Below are 6064 nucleotides of genomic sequence, written 5' to 3' on the forward strand. Positions count from 1 at the left end.
AATTTGTGCTGGTTTAGTGATGGTCACATTAAAATCAAATGAGATGGTGCTCTTTTCAAAAGCTGGAGTAACAAACATCTTTGCATCAGCATCAGAACAGGACTTATATTATCTCTATGTAAACTGAAAATGTAAATAAATAATGGTCCAGAAGAATGCAGTCTATGGACACTCTTAAAACTTGATATTTGTAATGCAACCTCTTAAGGTGCATTCACAACAGATATGGATGAAGCATCAATCGCAAAGGACTTTGGAAACTGTTAACTCAATGGAAAGAAGCGAATAGACATCCTGCGACACACTTAAAACGCAAATCGATTGAGTTTGTAAATCTGAACTTTAGCGGACATTCAGGCCTTCAAGCTCCAAGGGGGCTGTACAAACCGTGAGTTTTTATTTATTTAATTACTTGTACATCAGTCCAATATTGTGCTTTATAAATGTCTACACCTACCTCAACCCTGAACCCAAACTCACAGTAACGTATTGTGATTTATTAACGTCTGCTACACATATATTGACCCTAAACCCAACCTCACTGTAACTTGTTGTGTTTTATGAACCATCTGAGGGTGTTTTGGGGCTCTAGAGAAGTTTTGACATGCACTGACATTTGTGTTGTTTTCAGTATCTTAAAAACATATTAATGGCTAAAATGTGATAACACTGTAAACAGCACAAGTTGGGCTACAATTATACCTAAGCAGCATGTTTGTATGTGTTAGTGTTTTTGAGAAAGAAACGTTTATGCGTGGTTAGTGAAAAACAAAAATTTTGAAGTCACTGAAACAAGGCCATGAAACACACAGAGAACATTTGTGCACAAGACTTTTAGGAACTGGATCTGGTAGTCTGGTGTTTTTGCTTCAAAATGATGTGAGAATCATCTTGTTCACTTGCTCACAGAAAACAATACAATGAATTAAAAATTCTAAGTCACTTTTTGAGTGAAATTGGTTTATGCGGGAAGGCGTGAACTATCATTATGCAGTGAGTCACACCTGAGAGGACAAAGACCTGTATAATGAGCTGCATAATGAGCCATCAGACAGGTACAGTATGTGACTAGGAAGGAAGAGTTTCAAGAAGGAATCAGAGAAAAGTTATTTACTTTTTTGTTTGCAGTTTATTTAAAATATATTAATCACACAAAATAACTTGAGATACGTTTGTGAGAGTCAGTACATTATAAAACTCTGCAAACTTTTAAACTTACACATAGCAAATCTACAGTTTTTTTTTGTTTTTTTGTTTGTTTTTCTAAATGAAGAGTTTAGTTGCAAAATGAGATTTATCCATTTTGAGAAATGTTGTTTTTTTTAACATTATTATTTAAGGCATCAACAGTCAAGCTCATTCACAATTTTATACATTAAACTATTAAGCTTAATGAAGTCCAGGAACACAATATTCTTCAAACCCAGGATATTTTTAATTTAACTTTATGTCTATAGTTTATAAATAAGTCAAAAACATGCCAAAATGCAACATGTTATCTTAATATTGTTAAACATCTTAAATTGGTAAAAAAAAAACAATACATCATAAATATATGGAATAGTATATACAAAGTTTGAATTATAATAATATGATTCTGAGTTAGTTTTGGTAATCTCATATTAGAACAATGTTATTTTAAAGAATGATGATTAATCCAAATTAACAAAAATAACTGAGTAAAAGAAAGCAGGTGAAAAAGCTTTTAGCGCAAGTTATCATCCTCTCATTCCGTAATCACAGTAGTTATTTAAAGAATAAACTTACAAAGGACACTTAGAAATGTAGTCTTGCAGACAGGTATCCTGTGATGGGGAGCAGCGCAGGAAAATAGCAGTATTTCGCTGTAACAACTGGCCTTCTTCTTGACATCAGCGGAGACCCACAGACGCAGGATTATTTGATCCCGGTCCACTTTTGTAGTGTTTTTATACATTTTTGTGACGTTGAAGGCTACATCTTCATCTAACAGTTTGTCGGCATAACACAGACCATCATTACTTGCATTATACTGACCAAACTCGGAGCACTTCTCTACTTTAGCTCGCTTTGCCACTGGTCCTTTACCTCCGTTGTTTTCACATCTGGATTTACATATGAAGCGCGCTTACTGAGAGGCGGGACCACGCTACTGTAATGAGGCGATATAGGGGAATCCGTACAGTCCTTACTTTTATACGGATTACATAAAAAGAGATAATTTGTTTTCGTATTGAATTGGTTAATGCAAAAGTAGACATATCAAGCTTTATATAGATATCAGAAATCATAATCTTTGTTGACTATTTGCCGAGTTTCCTTTCATTTTAGTGACGTGTTTTTCTGACCACCGTCTGCTCACGTCTTCAGACGCTTGTAATAACAATGCCTCGTGGGCGTGGTTGCATTAAAACTAATGAGATCAGGCTAAGAAACTAAACATGGCGTTGATTTCATATCGATTACTTTTTCAAGCAATGTTTGTTTTCAACATGCATAGCTGTGTTTAAAAGTAGACACTTTAAGCTTTCTAGAAATACATGTCTCATATGTGTGTGTTTTGTATTCGCGGAGCTTCAGCGCATTTTACTGAAGCGTTTCTAAAAGCAGTTTACGGAGAGAGAAAAGACAGAATGCCTACACTGTTTGTTTTCCTTATTTTGCAAAAGCACACACGTTTGTTGTTGTTGTGAGTGTACACAAAAAAAGTAGACACATAACAGATTCGATTGATGTATTGGTCTCACCTGTACAATCAAAACTGAAAGTGTAATTTAAGTTCATTTCAACAGTTTGACGACACCACAGGTCAAAACACGTATACGCGGTCTTCGACCCCAGAGGGTTAATGTCTACACCTACCACAATCATGAACCTAACCTCACAGTAACCTGATTCGTTTTATAAATATCTCCCCCACCTACACCACCTAAACCCATCCTATTTGTGGTTTAAGTCCCTCCCACTTGGAGGTCTTCTTACTGCTGCGATACCTACTTGAGAAATCCTTCTGTCCACACGGGACAACAGCTGATTAGACTGGGCTCTGCTCAGTCGGAAGTACCACTGAAAGCTTCCATCAATCAGGTATATTTTTTGGAGGAGTTGATAAATTCACAGAGCTGGGTGCTCCTTTGAAAGGATCTAGTGGACATGGCGCCGAATGAATCTACGCTGTTTTTCAGTCTTCCTAAAGCACAGCTACTGTCTCAATAAAAACCATGTTAGCCTTTTAGCAACGAAACTAGAGTCATCAGGCAGACAGAAGCCCAGCATAATGCGAATCCACGACTATTGTGTAGTAAATTTGAAGCGCAAACGAGTAAACTCAAAATGTTAATTTTCGCGCACATCATGTCTGGTGTGAACCAAGCGGCAACCCCCTGCTCTCCCTCAGGAAGCCAATATGGAAGTAACTAAAACTGCAATTTATTCGAAATTCCGCTAGTCCTGGCCGCAAAATAGAGCAACTTTCAATTGAGCCCACTGTTAGAATGGCCAACTTTACAGCAGAAAAAAGGTGTTTACAGCCTGGTACAAAAAAGGATTTTGGTTAATACAGCTAATATTACCCTTCATGACAACTGTGAGGGGGTGAATTTTTTTATAACTCATCCGTTTCCTTTATATTAAGTTATATTAAGTTTGCATAATTAAGGGCGTGGCCACTTGAGTGACAGCTAGGTCTCGTTGGTCGCCGTCATGTTACCTCAGCTGACTCCTGCAGATTAGCCACTGAACTCGGCATATTTATCGTATTTCTGTGTTGTTTTATGTGGCTTTACACAGTCAACTGGCTTTTGGACTTGTTTCCTACAATTATTAGATGGCATGGCATGCTGAGGGCACTTAATTGTGCTCACAAACCATTCACGTGGCCTCCGTTTCCCATGTGAGTAAAGTTATATACTTATATACCATCTCTATACATGTATTTGTTTTATTTAAGATCATTTATCGTTTATATTTAGAGCTGTAATGCACTGCAGAATCTGACGAATTGATTACCTGTAGGCACTAGAACAGTCATCTGAAGCATTATCATACAGTGTTATGCTGGATGTCATCAATAGTCCTGCATTTACTAACACACACTATATCTGAAGTGTTTGAAAAACGTCATAAGAACAATGTTTAATGGCTCAATGTATTACAGCAGTGTTTTTAAAAGTCTAAACACTTTACTGATATAGTATACAACCAAGCACAAGTGGTCAGAATACAAACGAGTCACAGGTGATAAAGTATTAAGCATTTCTCCCAAAGTAAAGTGTGTCTGAGCCAGGTCCAAGCAAAATGCCAGCAGGTGTCTGAAGCTCCGCTCACTCTCCGCCTCTTTGCCCTTGTTTGGTATCCCGCCGTGGGTGTGATGAAGCGCGAACAAAATGGCGACGGTTGGCCGCGCCTACTTGTGGCTTCTTTTGCGCTCTTTAGAAACCTATGGGTGACGTCACGGATACTACGTCCATATATTTTACAGTCTATGGTGTGAACACAGAATCAGTCGCTGACAGTTTTAAATGACAAATTGTAATTGCTTGCTTCTTTCTCACTTAGGGCTGTCTGTGTTACTGAGGGAGAGATTTTCACCAATGGATGGGGCTCTCTCTCACTGATGACGCGTACAAAGATAGAATGTCAATCAAAATGTGAAAAAACTGATTTAATGAATTTTTATCATAAGAGTATGACTATATTCACACACTGTTGCCACACAACTGTTTAAACACCTTATAATTGTAATATTTAAATAAAAGGTCTCCTTTAACAGCTATATCCTTAAAAGTTTTTAGAGAATGCAGAACGTAATCTTTGTTTTTATTTAAGAGTCAGCTTAAGATTTTGGTCTCTTTTATTTCATTTTTTATTTTCTTGTCGGCTTAGTCCCTTTATTAGTCCGGGGTCACCACAGCGGAATGAACCACCAACTTATCCAGCAAGTTTTTTATGCAGCGAATGCCCTTCCAGCCGCAACCCATCTCTGTGAAACATCCACACACACACACTACAGACAATTTAGCCTACCCAATTCACCTGTACCGCATGTCTTTGGACTGTGGGGGAAACCGGAGCACCCGGAGGAAACCCCACACGAAGGCAGGGAGAACATGCAAACCCCACACAGAAACGCCAACTGAGCCGAGGTTCGACCCAGCGACCTTCTTGCTGTAAGGCGAACGCACTACCTACTGCGCCACTGCCTCGCCATCTCTTTTATGCAAATATAAAAAAAAAATTCAAAGAGACACCGCAAACTTCCTCAGCCAGTTAGTTAAATCAAAAGCAGCTGGATCCCAGGCATCGCTGTTCTCGGTGGCCTTGATTGGCACGTGGGGCAATAGAGAGATCACCAGTGGAAAATAAACCAAAGGCCCATTCTCTTGATGATGTCAAGCCATGCCTGGTTAATGAGTCTGGGCAAATGCTATCCGTGGCTTTGAGTCTCGTATCAAGTGGGAAAATACAACAAGTCTATACGCAGAAACCTATACGCAGTAGCAGAGGGTATGGGGTTGATGAATGGTCGGGCCTGTTCAAATAAACCCCTGCTCGCTGTTATTACAATGACGTATGCGTTGGCGGCTAATGAAGAGCTTCCAAACCTCTAAAATGTTGGTGAGGTAAAGAAAAAAAAAAAAGCAGTGTGAAAATGAATTGCTCCAGGCAGACGCACAATTCCTTCCCTTGCCTCTCATACGTCCTGACCAGCTTCTTCAGGGACCACTGTGTCTCCCCGAGACTGACAGGGCTGAACTGTTATCTAAATATGGCCTGTCACAAACTGAAGACTTTTGCAGGAGCGATGAGAAGACTAAATCCAGCCGGAATGATTTTCCAGAGCTAATTCTGCGTTCGCTTTTCATTGCACAGCATAACCAACTTGAGCTGGAAGACAAACCTTAGTTTTTTGGTTTACCTTGGTCTTATTTTATGGATGTTCTTTCCAGAATTATGATGGAGGATTTCGCTTGAGTCACTTATTGCATTTACACTCATAATGTAAAGCGCATCCCTGCTGAAAAAAACAGCTTAAACCAGCCTAGGCTGGTTGGCTGGTTTTAGCTGGTCGACCAGGCTGGTTTTA

The sequence above is a fragment of the Danio rerio genome, chromosome 17 (genome assembly GCF_049306965.1).
Source record: "Danio rerio strain Tuebingen ecotype United States chromosome 17, GRCz12tu, whole genome shotgun sequence".
Lineage (NCBI taxonomy): Eukaryota > Metazoa > Chordata > Actinopteri > Cypriniformes > Danionidae > Danio > Danio rerio.